This window comes from Procambarus clarkii, chromosome 38, assembly GCF_040958095.1.
Source record: "Procambarus clarkii isolate CNS0578487 chromosome 38, FALCON_Pclarkii_2.0, whole genome shotgun sequence".
Lineage (NCBI taxonomy): Eukaryota > Metazoa > Arthropoda > Malacostraca > Decapoda > Cambaridae > Procambarus > Procambarus clarkii.
Genome location: NC_091187.1, coordinates 24,818,062 through 24,841,403, shown reverse-complemented (window position 1 = coordinate 24,841,403; position 23,342 = coordinate 24,818,062). Strand labels below are relative to the sequence as shown.

Genomic DNA, 23,342 nt, shown 5'->3' with positions numbered 1-23,342 from the left:
CTCATCTATCTTAGGTAAAGGGTACTTCTCACAGTGTATGCGGTTGTTCAGTTCTTTGAAGTCTGCACAGATTCTCAAGGATTTCCGATCTGCCTTCAACACTGGTACAATTGGGGCTGCCCACTCACTATGTGTAATTGGCTCTAAGATGCCTTCTGCCACATGCTTTTCCAGGGCTGATTCTACCAATTGCTTGTAATGAAACGGCACTGTTCTTGCCTTGAAAAATTTAGGTGAAGCCCCACTTTTCAGGTGAATTTTTGCCACCATGCTATTAATTGGCTTATCTGCCTCCACTGAATATTTGTCTAACATTTGTTGGGCACTTTTAATTGTTTTAACTATCGACAATTCATCTAGGCCCGCCAAGAAAATTCCCACTTTTTCCATGTGATCCTTACCACATAGGCTAGGATTATGTGAATCCACTACATAAAAATCCTGGACAATTTCTTTTCCATTATAACCCACTTTTGTCGACACCTTGCCATAGACCTTAATCGGTACATTATCATAAGCACTTAAAGATTTTTTACCTGGTTTTACATTTAATTGCAAGGTATCTGGATGTGTTCGCTGGGCCTCCTAGTTACTGAGTTTAAAAGTGCATTGATTAACACATTGAACAGAGTAGGACTGAGGACACCTCCCTGTGGAGTGCCAAGTTCAAAATCTCTCGTTACACTACTATGCCCTTGGAACAGTACAGATGACTTCCTGTTGGATAGATAGCCTCTTATCCACCGTAGAAGACATCCTTCAACATTCATTTTAGCAAGTTCGCTTAGAATGACGTGTGGGTTAGCAATGTCAAAGGCTGACTTAAGATCTAGGAAAGTGGTATATGACCTATCAGTATGCAGGGTGAGGAATGTGGTAATACAGTGATGTACACTCTTTCCATGCGTAAAGCCATATATCTAGAGAGACAACATGTTACTAATTCTGTAAAGGAGGCGGTTGAGAACCATCCTCTCAATTAAGACACTTACAGAGACACCTAGTGAGGGAGATTGGGCGAAAAGCACTCTGCTGGTTTGGTTTAGGAATGGGAATAATAAGACTGTTGGTCCATGACTATGGAAGCTCCCCAGTTACATAGCTCATATTATACAAGTCAAGCAAGGGATTCCCTGGAACTAGCAGAAGCATACGCAGTATGTCGTAAGTAACTCCATCCTCCCTGGGTGATGTAGCTTTGCCTTTATGTAGAGCAGAGTCTAGTTCGTATTCAGCAAAAAGCATGTCACAGTCATCCTCTTGATGAAGCATGAAGTCAAGGAGCCTTGCTCTATCAGCATATTTATTATTTAATTTGTTCTGTGTGGGTAGAGAAAGACTGTCACAGCTGGAAGTGGTGGCCCAAGCATCAACAAGCTCATTTGCTCTGGCACAGGAGCGGTGCTGAATCTCATCTCATCATCATTGATGCTATTTTGCATCATATTATACACATAGTTTGCTACATTATATCTTGCAATAAACTCAAATTATGCTAAAATGTACCTGTGGATTACATTGTACCCTTAAATTTACTTTAATGTACCTACTTTTTTCTGCCAAATTTCTTATACAATGTTTTTTTGTACTTTCTTGCAATGCGTTTTTTTTTTACCTTCTTGCGATATGTTTTTGTACCTTCTTACAATGTATTTTTGTACTTACAATGTACCTGTAAACATTTTGTTTAATTTTGCTAGAAATTACCTTCTAAAGATTATATGTTAGATTAAGGATCTTCCCGAAACGCTATATGCGTGCTAGTGGCTTTACAAGAATGTAAAACTTCAAGTCACTGTAGTCTCAAGTTCAAGTATGTTTATTGAGATAAGAAAGAAATACATCTCAAAGGGATAGAGTAGCTTAGGCTATTTCTACCCCCCCCTCTGTACTCTCAACTCCCACCGCCCACAAGATGGGTATGAGGTGCATAATAAATGAACTAAACTAAAACTAACTAAACTCTACTCTCATGAACCCAATGTACCTTCTTGTAAATAAATAAATAAATAAATAAATAAATAAATAAATAAATAAATAAATAAATAAATAAATAAGATTAAGGACGAAACGCTATGCGTGTTAATGGTTTTGCAAGATTGTAAAAATACCAATCTTATGTAATCTCACATACAAATTGTACTTTCTTGTAAATAAATACATGAATAAATAAATAAATAAATAAATAAATAAAAACATTAAAAATAAATAAATAAATAAATATTTAAATATATTTATATAGACTAAACTTAGGTTTAGGTTCGTTTCCTCTCGTCATTTAAACTTTGTTTACAAGGTACACTGGCCATACCTTCCGCTTCATCCGTCATGTCCGTGGCCTGAAGAGACTAAAATTTGTGGCCTGAGGAGATTGTAGGGTCTATGGCCTGAATAGACTATAGGGACCCCATCCCTCCGCTATTTCCCGGTATTGGGCAGCCGGGGTGCATCCGATCCCACGATCGTCGTCGCCCCTAAATCAACACAACAACAAGGCACACTGGCGAACACCTAGAGGTCGCCGATTAACGTTTTGCCTTAAGGCACTAATATTCAACTCCCTGAATGGTTGCGACGTCTGTCTATAATCGCCACGGGGTAGTTGATAGATATTCTGGCGTTTTCCGGCTTGCACCTCTGGCGTTGAGCAGAGGTGGTGGGGTTCAGCGGCCTCTGGAGGCTCCTGTGTTCCCTCTGGACGTGGAGGGCGCCTGGTTCTCACTCTGCTGGGGTAGTTACCCCTGTGTGTGGTGCTGGTTATCGATGCCTGCACTGCCGAGGGTATTCGGGTGTCGCCAGGTGACCAGCGCCACTTGACGGTTTTCTTTTGCCGTCTGGTTTTTTCGTACCAGAATGAAAATTGATTTCATATGGTTCAGCAGGGTACATACGTCTAGTTTCGTCGTCGTCCTTAAATCAACAGCAACAACAACAGTGAAGTTCGTCTCCGATGCTTGTGGACAGTAAAAGACAAAAAATGGTAAGTGAACATTACTTGAAATCTGCCTCAAATAGTCATAAGTAGTAACGATTAATGTATAGACTTAAGTGTTTGAATAGAATAATTTAAGTGTTTCCATTATAGATTGCAACCCCTAACTCCTGGAACCTTATTTACTTCTACATGAACAGAGCCATTAGGTGAAAGGAAACTTGTTCAACCATTTCTGGTCTGCCAGGAAACAGAACCCAGGATTGCTGATTATGAGTCAAGAATGAAGCCACCTGTGCTATGAAATTTTTGTTTGTCACCTATGTTATATTCGCCTAATTGTTCGTCCTTCCTGTTCTTCGTATTCACCTAATTCTTCTTCCAGCCTCTCAACTGTCAATAAACTGTTGTACAGATTCCTGAGCTGATTGGCCTCTCGTATCTGCATTTGAAACTGTGTATTGAGTTTGTCTTCACCACATCACTACCTAATACATTCCATTGTTATCTACTAACACACAAAAAAAGTTCTTTCCATGGCTCATTTGGGCACTTAGTTTCTACCTGTGTCCCCTTGTGTGTGTACCATCTGTGTTAAATAAACTTTTTATCTAACCTATCAGTTTCTCGAGAATCTTTTGTGGTGATCATATCTCGCCAAACATTTCTTTCTTCCAGTGATGTGAGGTTTAATTCCCATAGTCTCGCCTCATAGCTCATACCCCTCAGCTCAGGTACTAGTTGAGTGGCATTCCTTGGAACTTTTTCCAATTTAGTCTTGTGCTTGACTATAGATACGGACTTCACACTGGAGCTGCATATTCCAGGGTTGGCTTGACACATTTGGTATGCAATTTTCTATATGATTCCTTACACAAGGTTCTAAAAAGCAGTTATTATGTTGGCTAACCAAACATATGCAATTTTTTATATCCTCTTGATGTGGGCTTCAGGGGACAGGTCTGGCCCGATATCATCCCCAAGATCTTTCTCCTTTCATGCTTCTTGAAGGATTTCATCTCCCAAATGATACTGTGTATCTGACCTCCTGCTTCCTATACCCATCTTCATTACTTTACATTTGCTTGGGTTAAACTCTAATAGTCATTTGTTATTAAGTAATTAGACTATAGGGAACCATTTATAAATTCTATGTATCTTTGCACTTATTTGAAATATTGTTAAAAAGTATTAAGGTTTTGCCTCTTCATATATGAAAGTAGACTGAACCTCTTCCCATACTCTGGACACTGGTGGGGTTAAACTTCAGTATAATAATAATATACAGAGCACCACTTGGTTTCCGAACTTTAGTTATCCGAAACTTCCAGTTTCCCGATTGGGGTTGGGGAGTCATGTTACACGAACAAAGCTCAGGTAGGAAGCAGTCTGCCAAGCGTCGCGCCGGCCCGTGGTGATGGGTGGGATATGGTCCAGTTTGCCGCCTTCTACCCTGTGATTTCACAGATTCACGGCCTCTTATTCCTATTATTTTGATTTGTCACGAGGCTGGAGAGTTCATTCTGTAATTTTGTTTTACATATTTGCACAATCAAGAAACATCTGTGCATCATGTCGGCTCCAAATGCACGCATTGCGTCAGTGATTGCTGACTGGTGGGTGGATGATGGAAGGCAGTATAAGAGAGAGGGGGAGAATTAGAGAGGGAGAATTAGTGAGAAATGGAGGGAGAGGTAGGCAGGAAGTAGTGAGGGGTGATGGGAGAATTAGGGAGGGAGGGAGGGAAAGGCAGGCAGGCAGGCAGGCAGGCAGGTTGTCAGGCAGGCAGGCTAGCAGGCAGACTGGCTGGCAGGCAGACTGGCTGGCAGGCAGACTGGCTGGCAGGCAGACTGGCTGGCAGGCAGACTGGCTGGCAGGCAGACTGGCTGGCAGGCAGACTGGCTGGCAGGCAGACTGGCTGGCAGGCAGACTGGCTGGCAGGCAGACTGGCTGGCAGGCAGACTGGCTGGCAGGCAGACTGGCTGGCAGGCAGACTGGCTGGCAGGCAGACTGGCTGGCAGGCAGGCAGGCTGGCAGGCAGGCAGGCTGGCTGGCAGGCAGGCAGGCTGGCTGGCAGGCAGGCAGGCAGGCAGGCAGGCTAGCAGGCAGGCAGGCAGGCAGGCAGGCAGGCATGCTGGCTGGCTGCCTGACTGCCTTTCCCTCCCTAATTCTCCCATTCTCCCCCCTAGCATCTCTCCCTACCTTCCCCTCCCTCCCTCCCTTTCTCACTAATTCTTCCCCTCTCCCACTATTTCTCCTCACTAATTCTCCCACCCCCCTCTCTGTTGGTGGAGTGGTGAGGGAGGCAGTAAGGAAGGATTTGCTGACCAGGCGATGGTTGCCAAACTTATCGCACATATTGTATTACAAATTTTAATCTTAGTTGTAAAATATTTGTGCCAAAATGTTAATTTTCATATATTAATATACATTATTAATCATTAACATGTTATATGGTTTCCTATTTATTAATTAAACAAATATAGTTTTATTTATGAATTATGCACAGTTGGCATCTGTGAGCAGGCGCTGACAGACATGTCCGCCTCTACATAGCCTCCACCCCGTTAGTAGTTCCCGACCCCGTTAGTAGCTCCCCCTCCTCCATAGCCTGCTGTTCTCATGTTATGAGGAAGGCAGTGAGGGAGGGTTGGCAGGCATTGAGGGGGAGAGGCAATGAGGCATTGAGGGGGAGAGGCAGTGAGGCATTGAGGGGGAGAGGCAGTGAGGCATTGAGGGGGAGAGGCAGTGAGGCATTGAGGGGGAGAGGCAGTGAGGCATTGAGGGGGAGAGGCAGTGAGGCATTGAGGGGGAGAGGCAGTGAGGCATTGAGGGGGAGAGGCAGTGAGGCATTGAGGGGGAGAGGCAGTGAGGCATTGAGGGGGAGAGGCAGTGAGGCATTGAGGGGGAGAGGCAGTGAGGCATTGAGGGGGAGAGGCAGTGAGGCATTGAGGGGGAGAGGCAGTGAGGCATTGAGGGGGAGAGGCAGTGAGGCATTGAGGGGGAGAGGCAGTGAGGCATTGAGGGGGAGAGGCAGTGAGGCATTGAGGGGGAGAGGCAGTGAGGCATTGAGGGGGAGAGGCAGTGAGGCATTGAGGGGAGAGGCAGTGAGGCATTGAGGGGGAGAGGCAGTGAGGCATTGAGGGGGAGAGGCAGTGAGGCATTGAGGGGGAGAGGCAGTGAGGCATTGAGGGGGAGAGGCAGTGAGGGGAAGAGGCAATGATGGGGAGAGGCAGTGAGGGAGAGATACAGTGAGAGATAGAAGCAGTGAGGGAGGGAAGGGTGGGGGTCAGTGAATGCAATTACACAATAAACTTTGCTATGAATCTGTCGATTTTTTCCCTTAGAATTTTTTGTCAAATTTAAAAAAAAAATGTCTCCATTTTCCTCCATTTCTCATTTATGAACTTGCACGATAACCGATGGGTCTCGTCCCCAAGGGGTTCGGAAACCGAGTGGTGCTCTGTAATGATACACACAGACCGGGTAATGATACACACAGACAATGATACGGCCGACCGGGGAGTCGGTCGGCCGAGCGGACAGCACGCTGGACTTGTGATCCTGTGGTCCTGGGTTCGATCCCAGGCGCTGGCGAGAAACAATGGGCAGAGTTTCTTTCACCCTATGCCCCTGTTACCTAGCAGTAAATAGGTACCTGGGTGTTAGTCAGCTGTCATGGGCTGCTTCCTGGGGGTGGAGGCCTGGTCGAGGACCGGGCCGCGGGGACACTAAATCCCCGAAATCATCTCAAGATAACCTCAAGATAACACAGAAAATCACACTAACATGATGTATATCAATGAGAAAATCTACTAAGGCTCTGAGGTGATGCTAATTCATGACCAAGACATTGCCAGCCTTATACTCTACCACCACTGACTTGAGAAACTCATAAAACTGGATTTCTAGTGAAATCACACAAAAAGTGGAGGGCCCCTTCTGAAGCCAGTACAAGTTTTAGGAATGACCCCCAAGCACTCTGGTGCAGGCAAAGTATTTTATTTACTTATTTATATACAAGAAGGTACATTGGGTTTATGAGAGTACATAGCATTGATATTTTACATTCTTGTAAAGCCACTAGGACGCATAGTGTTTCACGCATACAATAGTTCAATACTGTATGCCCCTACTTCATACACACAGCTATGTATGTGTGTATCTAAAGTTGGGGTGTATGGTGTTGAACTACTTTGCCTGCACCCGAGTGCTTGGGAGTCATGCATAAAACTTGGTCTGGCTCCAGGAGGGGCCTCCAGACTGTGTGTGATTTCAGTAGAAATCCAGTTGTATGGCTTTTCCAAGTCAGTGGTGGTACAATGCTAGAGTATGTGACTGGCAATGCCTTGGTCACAGGTTTGTCACCTCAGAGTCCCAGTGGATTGTTTTATATAATAACTGATAATATAATGTATAATATAGTAATAATGGAATAATTTATATACAGTATAAATAATGATATAATAATATAAGACGTAATGTAATAATAATATTATTAATATTGAGAAAATCCGTTAACCCTTAAACTGCGCAACGCGCCTGCAGGCTCACGTCTGGTTTGCGCAACGCGCCTCCGGGTATTTGTATTTTTCACGTTCCATTCAAAACTCCCGCGGCTACATGGGGTTCACATCAGCTTCCTCAGGGCTCTTGTAAACAGACGCCATCTTTAAAAAAAATCGTGGTCCACATTCCCGGGTGTGGGAGCCTCAGTAGTGTGTGAGCAACCAAGGCTGGCGCTCGCAGCATGAGCGCACAGCACTGCTGTTCAGCATGTGACCACAGCATCGCCTAATAATGTCAAAATATATATATAACTTGTATTATTTAGCTATGATAGTGTTATATTAGAGCCTGAGTGTGATAATGACTGGGTACAATGTTCAAATATCAGTGATTCAATGCTGTTCACGATGTTCACAGCGCTAGCCACAGCACCACAGTATTATTTCGTTCATCTAGGAATCTTCAAATGATTTCTTAGGTTCCTTTTCAAAATAAACGTGTGGTCAATTATTCATTTACAGGAATTAGTGACCAGGATTGTGATAATAGCAGGAATGTGGTTATAATTAGCGTTGTGCGTAGTATTGTGGAGGGAGGAATTTTGATGAGGGAGGGAGGGCGAGAATTGAGGTAGCCTCATTGTGTGTGTGGCTGCCACTCTTGTTTTGCTCACCATACTAGCTTAGTGGTTCGCTATGGGCAACACATATGTACATGGGTATATATAGTGTGTGTATATAGTGTAAGAACAGCAACAGAAGAATGTTGAGAGGAGCTATTTTGGTGAGGGAGGTGACGTAATCGTAGCGTCGTCTGCTGTGTGATTTTTCATGCAGTGTATGGTGGCCACTGTACTGTTTGGACACAATACTGGCTTACTTGCATAGTTCTGGTAAATAAAACATGTAGATAGGTATATAGAACATGTGTAATAAGAACTATAACAATATGGTGGGAGGAGCAATGTTGGCGAGTAAGATGTTGGAGTGAGGGAGACAGGCTGGGTGTGGCTGCTCTCACTCGAGGTGTTCTGAATGTGTTCATGGCCAAATGCTCCTATTGGCCCATACGAGGCAGCTGCTATTGGCCCATACGAGGCAGCTGCTATTGGCCCATACGAGGCAGCTGCTATTGGCCCATACGAGGCAGCTGCTATTGGCCCATACGAGGCAGCTGCTATTGGCCCATACGAGGCAGCTGCTATTGGCCCATACGAGGCAGCTGCTATTGGCCCATACGAGGCAGCTGCTATTGGCCCATACGAGGCAGCTGCTATTGGCCCATACGAGGCAGCTGCTGTTGGCCCATACGAGGCAGCTGCTGTTGGCCCATACGAGGCAGCTGCTGTTGGCCCATACGAGGCAGCTGCTGTTGGCCCATACGAGGCAGCTGCTGTTGGCCCATACGAGGCAGCTGCTGTTGGCCCATACGAGGCAGCTGCTGTTGGCCCATACGAGGCAGCTGCTGTTGGCCCATACGAGGCAGCTGCTATTGGCCCATACGAGGCAGCTGCTATTGGCCCATACGAGGTAGCTGCTATTGGCCCATACGAGGCAGCTGCTATTGGCCCATACGAGGCAGCTGCTATTGGCCCATACGAAGCAGCTGCTACACGGTGTTCTGAATGTGTTGATAGTGAATGTATATAGTGTGTGACAGTGTATAGTGTGTAAATAGATTGTATATATACACAAATTAGCATGATACATAGTAAATATGTGCTGCATATGTGTACACAAGTTTCATGCACGTAACACAGTGTCTACAGACAGTACGGATGTTGTACTGCGATATTATAGTGTACGTGATCATTATACATTGGATTGGCACATAAAAACAATGAAAATGTATTTGGAAAGGTGCGCAAAAAATGAACGAAAATATATTCGCGGCAACTCGCGCGCCCCGCCCCGAGCGCCCCACCGCCCCCGAGAGCTCACGGCACGGGCGCACGGGGAATGATGACGTCACGCCCCAACTTCCGGACCCCATAGCAGCCAAAGTAAGTACAATTTCGACTTTTTTTTTACATACCCATACTGAGGGAAGGGTTTTTGACACTTTAAAAAGAAAAAAGAATTTTTTCCAGAGAATTTATTTCCTGCGCACTGCGGGGGTGTCACATTTGGAGGCAACGCAGTTAAGGGGTTAAAGCCGTGATGAGGATTTGAATTTAAGCTGCGGGTATTCCCGTGCACACGCCCCAGATAACCAGGCCATAACATTGTCAAAAGGATTGCAACCTGGAGTTCTACTGAAGACACAAGGGTTTCCCGAGGCTTCCACTGAAGGCAGACCAGGGTTTTTACCCCTCCTCACGCACTCTGAGTCTGTCATCTATATTCTACCTCTGATGCTCCTCTTTCAAACACAAGAATAATTACACTAATGTGATGTATAAATGAGAAAAACTAGATGTGATAAGGATTCAAACCCACGTGGTGGGTATTGCCACATACACGCCTCAGACAATGTCATCTATTGTCCAGACATGGTCAATGTTTTGACCATGTCATGGCCTGGTTGTTTAGGGCGCATGCATGGGAATATCCACTGCATAGGTTTAAATCCTCATCACAGCTCTTACGGATTTTCTCAATGATACATCACGTTAGTGTGATTACAGTACAACCTCGATTCAACGTACCCTGATTCAACGAATCTCCGGCTAGGTCGCACACTTTTCAGGCCAGATTTACTCACCTGGTTCGATGAACAATGGTTTGCCGAAGCGGGATATGTGCGGATTTGCTTACGATGTCGGCACAGAGTTCACAGACTGGTTGAAAACTTTCCCATTCCTTCACAGAACATAGACTTCACATAGACTCATATGGTGAACAACTCCAAGCAAGCCTAAGGGCTAACATAGAGTTAGGTAAGGATCTCCAACTGGAAACTTCACTGACAACTCACATAGAGGAGGTGAATAAAGAACTAGAAAAGTATAAAGAAGAAATAAAAGCGACATATGCTGAAGTTGTAAAAGAGAAAGAGACTATCAAAGAAGTGTGTTCGGAAGTCAAAACCAGAAATGACCAACAAGAAGTAGAAATTAGGCAAGCAATTAGGAAAGAACTGGTTACCAACAGTAAACTGGTACAAAACACTGCAGATAGAACTAAGTCCATAATCATTTTTGGATGTTTAGAGAAGGAAATTTCAACTAGGGTGGACCGAGCGGCAGAAGAGATGAAAATCATAGAGAAAATAGTAGGTTTAGGAGAAGGCTCAAAGGAAAATGTCAGTGATTTTAGAAGAATAGGAAAATATGAGAAAGAAAAGAACCGCCCCTTGAGGGTGACGTTTAATGGAGTGAAAAACATGATGGAAGTGCTAAGAAATGCCAGGAAACTGCAGAGTGATGAGGTCGGCAAATTTTGGTCAATAAGACAAGACCTCTCCAAGGAAGACAGAGAAAAGCTGAAAATGAACCTAATTGAGGCAAAACGTCTAAATGGGGATAGAAATGAAGAAGACAGAAATTCTTTTTTTTTTTACAAAGTGACAGGGACTGGAAAGCTTGTGAAATGGTACATAAAAACAAAGCAACAAGATCAGTAGTGGAAGGGGGAGTAAAGAGCAAAGGAAAAGGGAACATGTTCCTGAAAATTGTATATACCAACATAGATGGAGTGAGGTCAAAAACTTTGGAGTTGCAAGATATAATCCAGCTTAGGGTCCCAGATATTGTTGCATTATCAGAGACAAAACTTGAAGGAAATATAATAAATGAAGTCATATTCCCAAAAGGCTACTCAGTTTGGAGACGTGACAGGAAAACTAGGAAGGGAGGAGGAGTGGCTGTACTGGTGAAAAAACACCTGAAGGTAAAAAGAGTTAATACAGTGGTACCTCGCATAACGATTGCCCCAAAAGACGAATAATTTGGGTAACGAACGGCCCGATCGGCGTCAAATCGTCCCGTATGACGAACGCTGGTTTGAGTAACGTCAACACCACATGGTGGGGTCGCGCTGCTGCTTGCACATTCTTAGACGCCTCCGACGATGCACATAAATTATGTTGTTCTTGTTTAAAGATGCTTTTGATGCTGGGATATAAAAGGGTGACTGCTGAGATGTTGCAAAGCATTGACGTTTTTGTAGGAAAAAAGAAATGAAATATCTGATATACAACAAATGTCAAAAAAGTTCGTTCGGTGTTCGGCAGGTAGGCTGCTCCATTATAACAATCTTTCTTTGTTTCAAATGTGTTCCATTTGTTTTTTATTTGTCATTTACGTCTCAATAATGGAGAAGCCTACCTTACATACACTGAATAAACCATTATGACATTTTCCTTTCTTCAAATGTGTTCAATATTTATTTTTCATTTGTCTTATAGCAAAAGGTTCGTTCGGTGGTCGGCAGGTAGGCTGCTCCATGTTTCTTACATACAAAAAACGTAAATAATAAAAAATATGAAGAATTTTGAAAACCAGTACAAATGTAAAAAATGTTCGTTCGGTGGTCTACAGGTCGACTGCTCCATGTTTCTTAAAAAAAAAAAAAAACGAAAAATAAAAGAACTGTTGAAACAATTTGAAAAATGGACAAATGTCATAAAGGTTCGTTCAGTGTTTGTCGGGTAGGCTGCTCCATTATTGAGACGTAAGTGATAAATACAAAACAAATGGAACACATTTGAAACAAAGAAAGATTGTCATAATGGAGCAGCCTACCCAACAAACACTGAACGAACCTTTTGCTATAACGAATATGAAAGACAAGGGCTGCTGGCTGGGTTAGTAGTGCGTGAGCAACCATTTGTAGCACACATGCCTCTGGCTCTCAAACACCTGTCCCACACGGTGTTGAAAGACTGTACTCAGTCAGTGCAATTCAGACCCTATTGTTTGAAGAACATAAGGGTCATAACATTGGTGAAGCTAGGCGCAATAAGGGCTTAACACAACGGTCGGATGCCTGTGATACAGCACCTATGAGGATGATACAGCGAGCGTATCCAGGTGTAGCTCTGAGCCCCACCCTTGCCATCTCTAATGTATATAGATGATACATAGATGAATCGTTTTCTGCGTTCAGTGATGATGCATCTGATACAAGTAGCATAGATGAACAGTGTTAGCGGCTTCCATGGTGGTGGTGTTCATTGATAGTGTTAAGAATACCTGAATCTTTTCCTGACTGATGGACACTCTTTGAGGCTAGCTGAATCTCTTCCTGACTGATGGACACTCTTTGAGGCTAGCTGAATCTCTTCCTGTGTGGGACCTTACAAAGCGATCTTTTCAAGACTACCTTACAAATTGAGCTTTTCCTATAATCGTTTCAATACTACCTTATGCTTTACAAGCTTGGCTACATTCCACCTACAAGTACTAAAGCCAAGGGTGCACGCGAGTGCATTATTTGCAAGCACACAGAACGATGAAACAGGAAACAAAAATCTATCTGTAGCTGGTGCAAGGAGAGCAAAGTCGCGCTGTGTACCATGGACTACTTCGTTGACTATTACGCACCTCCAAAGTACTGAGTGTGTAATACAGTGTGTTACTGTGTAAATAGTATGTGAAACTGTACATATTGTAATATTAGTGCATTTTTACCACGTAATATTGTGACAATAAACATTTATTGTGGACACATTACTGACACATGTATCACAGTTTCATGGAAAATTATGAACATTCTACTGTATACATATTGTAAAGGTCACAAATATGCATCATATACGATAAAAGAAACAAATAAAACCGCATTGGAAATGCATAGGAAAAATATTTGAAAATATATTTGTGGCAACACGCGGTGCTTGAATGGCCTGCACGACCGTGTTTGGGAGCTTCACACACGGGCGACCAGCCCCTGATGACGTCACAGCGCACCTTGTCCACGCCCTCACAGCCAAAGTAAGTGGAATTTGGTAATTATTTTTACATAGACATGTTCAGGGACGGTAATTTATCATTTTACAAAGAAAAATTATATTTTGGGTTACATTTGATGTCATGCACACTAGGGAAATTTCACAATAAACACAGTGCATCACACTGGTTACATGGGGGACACTCGTTTTGTATGACGTCCGTTTCACATGACGAACATGGAACGGATTAAATTCGTTATGGGAGGTACCACTGTATTTGAAAACCCTCGAGATATTGACATAATGGCATTGCAGGTCTGGAATCAGGATGATAAGCTGATAATTGTAAATACCTACAGCCCACCAGCAAGCAACACTTGGACAAAGGAAGAACTGGATGACAAACGAGAGGGCCTCATAATGGTCATGAGAGATATTATTGTACAAGCAGATAAAGATAAATCACGACTGTTGATACTGGGGGACTTCAACTTTAGAGCAATAGACTGGGAGGCCTATGAAGCAAGAACGGAGGACTTTTGGACATGCAGATTTGTGAACCTCATTCTGGAGACATTCTTGTATCAACACATAAAGCAAGCCACAAGAATGAGGGAAGGAGATGTACTGTCAGTACTGGATCTAGTATTCACCAGGAAAGAAGAAGAGATTTTTGACATCCAGTACCTTCCACCCTTGGGAAAGAGTGATCACGTCCTGTTAGACATTAAATATGCTTTAAGATATCATCTAGAAGAAAATGGGGACATTGAAACAGTTGATAAACTCGATTTAAGGAGAGGCAACTATGGGGAACTTCAAAATTTTTTTAATGAGTGTAATTGGACAGAATTGTTGCTAGGTAGGGAAGTAAATGAAATGTATGCCAAATTTTTAAAACTATACGAGGAAGGCACACAAACATTCATACCAAAACAGAGATGCAGGGCCAGAAAACAGGATTGGTTTGACAGAAATTGTGAGAGGGTAAGAGACCAAAAGACACAAAAATGGAATCAGTATAGGAAGAGGCCAAACCCCCAAACATACCAGCGATACAAAGATGCGAGAAACAACTATACAGCAGTAAGGAGAGGCAGAAAGAAATTTTGAAAAAGGGATAGCAGATAAATGTAAAACAGAACCGGGCCTATTCTTCAAATTCATTAACAACAAATTGCAGGTAAAGGATAATATCCAAAGGTTGAAAATGGGAAACAGATTCACGGAAAATGGAAAGGAAATGTGTGAAACATTAAATGAAAAGTTCCAAAGTGTGTTTGTACAAAATGAAATCTTCAGAGAACCAGACACAATAAGAATTCCAGAGAACAACATAGAGCGGATAGAGGTGTCTAGAGATGAAGTGGAAAATATGCTAAAGGAGCTCAGGAAGAACAAAGCAGCTGGCCCAGATGGCGTTTCACCATGGGTTCTGAGAGAATGTGCATCTGAGCTCAGCATTCCACTTCACCTGATCTTTCAGGCATCCCTGTGTACAGGAATCGTAGCAGACGTGTGGAAACAGGCTAACATAGTTCCAATCTACAAAAGTGGCAGCAGGGAAGACCCCCTCAATTATAGACCTGTATCATTGACAAGTGTAATAGTGAAAGTATTGGAAAAGCTAATCAAAACTAAATGGGTAGAACACCTGGAGAGAAATGATATAATATCAGACAGACAGTATGGTTTTCGATCTGGTAGATCCTGTGTATCGAATTTACTCAGTTTCTATGATCGAGCAACAGAGATATTACAGGAAAGAGATGGTTGGGATGACTGCATCTATCTGGACCTAAAAAAGGCTTTCGACAGAGTTCCACATAAGAGGTTGTTCTGGAAACTGGAAAATATTGGAGGGGTGACAGGTAAGCTTCTATCATGGATGAAAAATTTTCTGACTGATAGAAAAATGAGGGCAGTAATCAGAGGCAATGTATTGGAATGGAGAAATGTCACAAGTGGAGTACCACAGGGTTCAGTTCTTGCACCAGTGATGTTTATTGTGTACATAAATGATCTACCAGTTGGTATACAGAATTATATGAACATGTTTGCTGATGATGCTAAGATAATAGGAAGGATAAGAAATTTAGATGATTGTCATGCCCTTCAAGAAGACCTGGACAAAATAAGTATATGGAGCACCACCTGGCAAATGGAATTTAATGTTAATAAATGTCATGTTATGGAATGTGGAATAGGAGAACATAGACCCCATACAACCTATATATTATGTGAGAAATCTTTAAAGAATTCTGATGAAGAAAGAGATCTAGGGGTGGTTCTAGATAGAAAACTATCACCGGAGGACCACATAAAGAATATTGTGCAAGGAGCCTATGCGATGCTTTCTAACTTCCGAATTGCATTTAAATACATGGATGGCGATATACTAAAGAAATTGTTCATGACTTTTGTTAGGCCAAAGCTAGAATATGCAGTTGTTGTGTGGTGCCCATATCTTAAGAAGCACATCAACAAACTGGAAAAGGTGCAAAGACATGCTACGAAGTGGCTCCCAGAACTGAAGGGCAAGAGCTACGAGGAGAGGTTGGAAGCATTAAACATGCCAAAACTAGAAGACAGAAGAAAAAGAGGTGATATGATCACTACATACAAAATAGTAACAGGAATTGATAAAATCGACAGGGAAGATTTCCTGAGACCTGGCACTTCAAGAACAAGAGGTCATAGATTTAAACTAGCTAAACACAGATGCCGAAGAAATATAAGAAAATTCACCTTCGCAAATAGAGTGGTAGACGGTTGGAACAAGTTAAGTATTAAGTATTAACTAAACCTAATTATTATTCTAATATATAAACCGCCAGATACAACGATTGAGGAATTCACAGAGCAGATGCACAAAATAGAGAACATACTTGACAACCTAGCAAACCCAGCTCCAGATATTATCTTCCTTGGAGATTTCAATTTACCGAGTCTAAGATGGAGAATGGCAAACACAAATATCATAGCAGGGAATGACCCGGGAAATAACCAACCACAGGTCAGAGAACTTTTGAGATTCTGTGACAAATTCTCGCTCAATCAACAGATTACAGAACCAACTAGGAACGAAAACACACTAGACTTGTTATTCACAAACAATGATGAACTAATCAGGGACATCACAATCTCAGATACTTCATACTCAGACCATAAGCTCATTGAAGTGCAAACTAGCATAAATAGCGATAGTAGGTCTAAGAGACCCAACAAGCGAGAAGGAATATTCAATCAATTCAATTTCAACAATAAGAGGATTGACTGGGAAAAAATAAATGTAGACCTTGCAACCATTCAATGGGAGACGGTCTTAAGCGACAAAACTCCCACACAGGGAATAGCTCAACTGACAGCTGAAGCTTACAAGGTCTGCTTGAAGCACGTGCCTGTGAGGAGGGGCAGAAAGAGGACCACTCTAGAAAGAGAACTCAGACCACTGTACAGGAGAAGGAAAAAAATAACGGAAATGCTTCGGCAGACACAACTATCACAAGCAAGGAAAACAAGCCTAAGCAGGGAGATTGAGGAAATAGAACAAACGTTGAAGCGATCATATGAGTCTGAGGAAATGGAATTGGAACAGAAAGCTATACAAGAGATAAGGAAAAATCCGAAATATTTTTTCACATACGCAAAATCAAAATCCAAAACCTCGACCAGTATTGGACCGTTAATTACAAATGAAGGTACGTACACAGAGGACAACAAAGAGATTAGTGAAATTCTAAGAAGCCAGTATGAGGCTATGTTTAGCACACCAATAAACAACATGAAAGTTGATGACCCAGACAGCTTCTTTATGAATGACATTCAAGCTGCAGATAATATAACGGATATTACCACAAACTCGGAAGACTTTGAAAGAGAAATTGATAATATGCCTATGCACTCTGCTCCTGGGCCGGACTCATGGAATTCAATATTCATAAAGAAATGTAAAGTACCAGTAGCGAGAGCACTCAGCGTAATATGGAGAAAGAGCCTGGATACAGGGGAGATACCAGCAGCACTTAAATCTGCAGATATAGCTCCGTTGCACAAGGGGGGGAGTAAAGCCTTGGCAAAAAATTATAGGCCAGTTGCACTAACATCACACATAATAAAAGTGTTTGAAAGAGTGATTAGGAATCAAATTTCTAGTTTTATGGAAAACAATGAATTGCACAATCCAGGACAACATGGATTTAGAGCGGGAAGATCCTGTCTGTCACAGTTACTCAACCACTATGACAAAATCACAGAAGCCTTAGAAGGAAAGCAAAATGCAGATGTTGTATACACAGACTTTGCAAAGGCGTTCGACAAATGTGACCATGGGGAGATAGCTCACAAAATGAGGTCAATGGGAATAACTGGAAAAGTAGGACGCTGGATACTCAATTTCCTGTCGAACAGAACACAAAGAGTAACAGTCAATCAGATAAAATCGAGTCCAAGCGATGTTAAAAGCTCTGTACCTCAAGGTACAGTCCTTGCACCGCTACTGTTCCTTATTCTCATATCTGATATAGACAAAAATACACGCCACAGCTTCGTGTCGTCCTTTGCAGATGACACAAAAATCAGCATGAAAATTACCTCTGCTGAAGACATTGAAAAACTACAAGCAGATGTCAACAAAGTTTTTGATTGGGCAGCAGAAAATAACATGATGTTTAACAGTGATAAATTTCAGGTACTCAGGTATGGCAAAAATGAGGATCTGAAACATAATACAGGGTACAAAACACAATCGAATCTTCCCATAGTAGAAAAACAGCATGTCAAGGATTTGGGAATAATGATGTCTGACGACCTAACGTTTAGGGAGCATAACCAAGCAAATATTGCGTCAGCCAGAAAAATGATCGGATGGATTACGAGAACGTTCAAATCCAGGGATCCCATCACAATGGTTGTACTCTTCAAGTCACTTGTGTTGTCCCGTCTTGAGTACTGCTCAGTACTCACTTCCCCCTTCAGAGCAGGAGAGATTGCTGAAATAGAGGGAATACAGAGAACATATACGGCACACATAGACGAGATAAAGCACCTAAATTATTGGGATCGTCTCAAAGCCCTCCAAATGTACTCTCTAGAAAGGAGACGAGAGAGATACCAAATAATATACACATGGAAAATACTGGAGGGTCAGGTCCCAAATCTACACAGTAAAATAACAACGTACTGGAGTGAACGATATGGAAGAAAATGCAAGATTGAACCAGTGAAGAGCAGAGGTGCCATAGGCGCAATCAGAGAGCACTGTATAAACATCAGGGGTCCGCGGTTGTTCAACGTCCTCCCAGCAAGCATAAGAAATATTGCCAGAACAACCGTGGACATCTTCAAGAGAAAACTGGACGGTTTTCTAAGAGAAGTTCCGGATCAGCCGGGCTGTGGTGGGTACGTGGCCCTGCGGGCCGCTCCAAGCAACAGCCTGGTGGACCAAACTCTCACAAGCCTGGCCTCGGGCCGGGCTTGGGGAGTAGAAGAACTCCCAGAACCCCATCAACCAGGTATCAACCAGGTAAGTAAGAAGGTGGTGGAGGCCAAGACCGTCGGTAGTTTCAAAGCGTTATATGACAAAGAGTGCTGGGAAGACGGGACACCACGAGCGTAGCTCTCATCCTGTAACTACACTTAGGTAATTACACTTAGGTAATTACAGGTTACAATTAATAATTCCTTTGTATGACAAGTTGGATCACACAAATGGACCACATAACAAATGAAACATATTAACCAAACACCAGCCAGAGTGGTCCACACTAGTGAACGACTGTGTTTCCATGATTTTTGTTCACCAATTTGTGGCACATGTATCTTTGCAAGTGTGAAAAGGGACAATTCACACTTCAGCTGTATTCACAGCTGAAGTGTGAATAGCTAGCTAATGTGTTGAAATCTCATCTTCTTAAATAACAGAAAATGTATATGAGAAGGGTGGACAGATAAAGGAATACTGTACAGTAAAGCTCACTTTACTGTGAGGTTTCACTCACTTTCATCTGTGTCGTCATAGTTCAGTGACCCATGACTTTGAAAGTTTCAGATTAATAAATCATTTCTAAAACTGGTGTTTTAATAGCTCTATATTTTCCTAATGAAACTAAACTAAATAAAACCAAAAATATACTGTAATATGATAGATATCTGCCATTTGAGAAATTATTCATGTTATTGGTGGCACGACTCCAGCACGAGTGGACAGGTCTAATCCGTGTGCACACAACACCATGTGTGTTTCGTTTGATTTCGTTGCCAACAGTTCAGTGACCTACGGCTAAGAAATAATAAAATTAATAAATCGGTTCTAAAGTAAGTATTTTTTATAGCTTTTAGTATCGTAATAATTGTTAAACTAAATATATAACCCAAAATATATAATTTGATACAAATCCAATATTTGAGAGATTTGTTACTGGATCGATCTGGCTTAAACACTAGCCTGCTGTAGGGTGTATAGACCTAGTCTGCGTTCGTACAGTACGCACCCAGTGCCCTTAGCTTTGTCTGCGATTGATATATTTATCCGCCGGTGGAAGAATAATTGTGGAATTTACCATTTTCTGGGGGGAGCCCCGTCGGCTCCCCGGAGCTATCCCAGGCTGATATGCTAATGTCAGACTTTGGCATCAGTCATGTGTATGGAGTTCTTAGGCCTACCGGGGACCACGGCCAGAACCGGGCCCCCTCAGAGAGGCAAGGGGAGCAATGGCCTATAGAAGCCCCCGTGTAGTTGGAAGCATTCTATGTCTGCCATCGACCGGAACAGGCACCCAGAAAGGTAAGCGCCCCAAAACAAACCCCTATTCTGGTTAAAATTGCTACCTAATACCGAACTAGTGGATAGAACTCCCCAACCGAAAACAAGCAAATTAGTGTGACGTCACACACTGCCGCGCCGCTGTCTGCGCAGCTCCCCCCTCCCCGGGAGGGGGAAAGGGGAGCCCCAGACCCCCCGCGCCGGCTACCCACACCTCAGTTCTTGAGGCTGCTGCTATAGGCGATGGTCGTGTGCTCTGGCTCCGGTGTCGCTACTGCACTGTGCTTTGAGTGTGGTGTTAGTTTTGTGGGTGCGAGAGCCAGGAGTTATCTTCAGTACTCGGGCTGCATGCGCCTAGGGCTGCCTTCCCTAGGTGCCCTGTAAGTACTGCCCTTGGGGCTTGGGGCCACCTTCCACAGGCTCCTCGGGGTCTGCCTCTGCTGGTCCGTTTTACCTTTCGGTTTTTCGGCCGCCTGTTGGGCTCTTGGGTGTTCTGTTCTCCCTTGTTACCGGCAGGTAAGAGGCAGTTTGCACTGGTAGGGGCGCAGGGTGCTGCTCAGCTTGTAATTCCCGACATCGCGGCCGGCTCTGTTCCTTGGGGTTCGCTGTCCTCTTGCGGGGTTTTGTTTTTCTTTTTGTTTTTGCCTGGTGGGGGGTTCTGTCATTTTATTCAGTTTGTTTTTGCCCTTCCACTGTTCTCCTCGGTGGCGCCCCCTGCTAGGTCCCCGTGAGTGTACACGTCCCTGGGGTTCAGCTTTAGAAGTTTGCTTGGTAGTTTTGGGCGCCGGTTTGCAGCACCCTGCCTGGGACTACCTGAGCGCGAGTCCTCTTAAAGTAAACGCTCAGGACCCTGGGAATCCCCTAGGGGGCGCGTGGGTCCGATGGATGTGACCCCGGAGTCCCCACTCGCTGTGTGCGAGTTTGAGGGTTGCTCGGTCCCCTTGTCTCAGGGTGACCCTCATTGTTTTTGCCTCTGCCACGCTGCCTGTTGGGTCGGTGATACTTTCGACCCTGAGTCCTGTGAGTGTTGCTGCTTGCTTGTGACTCAATTTACCCAATCCTCTGATGATTCTATTCGGGTACAGGCGGCGCGTGCGTTGCAGTCTAGGTTTCGTCTGTTGCAACGCGCTCGGTTGGTTGCTTCCCCGGATGCCCCGGGGCTGCCCCGCTTTGCTTTTCGAGACCCGGACTTGGGGGTGGGGGTCGCTTCGATCCTGGTTCAGTCCGCACCTCCTCGTCCTTCCCCTTCTGTTCGTTCTGGTCCCCCGCCCCTGCTTCCGGCCCCGAAGCGTCTGAGGGTTTCGGGGTCGGAGCAGGGGTTACTTGATCTCGAGACTCGGGCAGCTTCGGGGGTTGCCCCTTCCGGGGGGGCGGCAGAGGCATTCGAGTCTTGTCTCCCGGCCGAAGCTTCAGGGTCTGACCAGTGGGCCCCCCTTCCTCCAGCTTTTCCGGCTGCTCCGTCCTTGTCTTGTGGGGTCGGGGCTTGGGGAGAGGACTCGGCCTCGGGTCCTGTGGTGACGGACCTCGAGGCTGGGGAGGGGCTGACTTGGGGGCCTTGGGCCCCGCTGGACCCCGCCTGGGTTTTTCTTCCCACTGAGCGGGGCTTATTGTTACAAGGAGTGGGGTTTTCTTTCCCCCCCTCTGCGTACGAGTTGGATTTGGTGTCGGCCCCTCCCCGGGTACGGTTCCGTGTTCCCCCGGGTACGTCGGTTCCGTCCTTCCGGAGGTTTTCGGCTTATCGCATCCAACCTGGTGTGGTGCGAGCGGCCTTTGCAGCTTACCTCCTGCGTGACCCGGATTATGCCTCGGAAATGGATCCGTCCACGTTCAGGTTTGGGACTTCGTTCCCTTTCTGGCTCCGTTACGAGGTTCCGGAGTCATCCTGGCTAGCAGACTGCCCCTTGTTTGGTCTGGATTCCTGGCATTCCTTCTGTCGTTCCCGCACGCTGGAGTGGCGGGAAGCTTCCACGGTGCTTCAGGTTTTCCTGGGGGGTGAACTTGAGTACCTGAATGAGTGCTTGTTTGCCCCTGCCCTTCCCCGCGATGTGGGCGTTATTCAGCTCCATGTGCAGGTTCCCTCCCTTTCGGCGGCGCTCGTGGCGGAGGACTTGCGCGCTCGGGGCCTTTTGTGTTCGGCCTTGCGGTTCTTTTCCCTCCTGGAGCTGTCTTCGGATTGGCTCGTGGAGGATGTGGGGACGCTTGGGTCCGTCCCGGGGTCCGGCACCTTGTCCTCGGCTGCGCGTTCGTCGGCTGCCTTGTTGAAGCTGTTCACGCCGATTTTGCGGGATGCGGTTTCCCTGTTCTATGCTTCCCGTCTCGCGTGTCGGCAGGCGGTGCTGGGTTCCTCCGTGGAATCTGCTTGGGCTCTGGCTCTTAGGCGTTCTTCACCTTTTTGTCCTCTCCTGTTTGGGGAGTCGGCCGTGGCGCAGTTTATTCAGGCTGCGTCGGCGGCTTGTCGTCCGATGTCGGACTTGTTGGTTTTCCGGGGGTCCCGGGGTGGGTCTTCCCGGAAAGGTCGTGCCAGGGCTCGGGGTTCCTCTCGTCGTGGTAGGCCTCTGGTGTCAGGTTTGGGGTTGGCTCCTCCTGCGGACCCTCCCTCGTCTGGTCGGCGCGGTGTTCGCGCTGTGCGGGGTTCTGGGTCTCGTAAGGGTCGCCGGCCCTTTCGCGGTTTGCCCCTTTGACGGGGCGATGGGGGGGCGGCTTGCGCTGTTCGCCCGCGCCTGGTCCCACGATTCGTGGGCCTTTCGGGTCGTGTCTCGCGGCCTGCGGTGGCGTTGGGTGGCCCCTCCCCCCTTTGGGGGGTCGGGGCTGGCGGGGCAGGCTTCTTCCCCTGCGCTCTGTCGAGTCGTCTTGGAGTGGGTACGCTTGGGCGTCGTCGAAACGACGTCGTCCCTCAGATGGGTTTCCCGTCTGTTTCCGGTTCCGAAACGGGACTGCGCGGACCTGCGGTTCATTCTGGACTTGTCCCGTCTGAACCCCTGGGTTCATTGCCCCTCCTTTCGGATGACTACGCTGTCTCAGGTTCGGCTCCTCTTGGAGCCGGGTGCTTGGATGGTGTCCCTGGACCTCCGGGACGCTTATTGGCATGTCCCGATTCATCCGCGGTTCAGGGACTGGCTCGGTTTTGTAGTGGGGCGTCTGAGTTACCGCTTTCGTTGTCTCCCGTTCGGGTTGAACCTGGCACCTCGCGTGTTCACACGCCTTACACGGGTTGTGGTGGCTCGTTTGCGTCTCCTAGGTGTTCGGGTGTTGGCCTACCTCGACGACTGGCTGGTTTGGGCTCCCAGCCAGTCAGCTTGCTTGCTA

The 23,342-nt window shown here is 45.2% G+C and overlaps 1 protein-coding gene across 1 annotated transcript in view; it reads left to right on the top strand.

Annotated features, from left to right (window-relative positions):
- Positions 1 to 2,275: 2,275 nt before the first annotated feature.
- The window catches only part of LOC123771976 (zinc finger protein 84-like), a 64,222-nt gene continuing 43,155 nt past the window's right edge, over positions 2,276 to 23,342 (top strand). The window contains exon 1 of the mRNA XM_069337890.1: positions 2,276 to 2,980. The gene's annotated coding sequence lies outside the window, so the exon portion shown is untranslated. The remainder of the gene's footprint in view (positions 2,981 to 23,342) is intronic.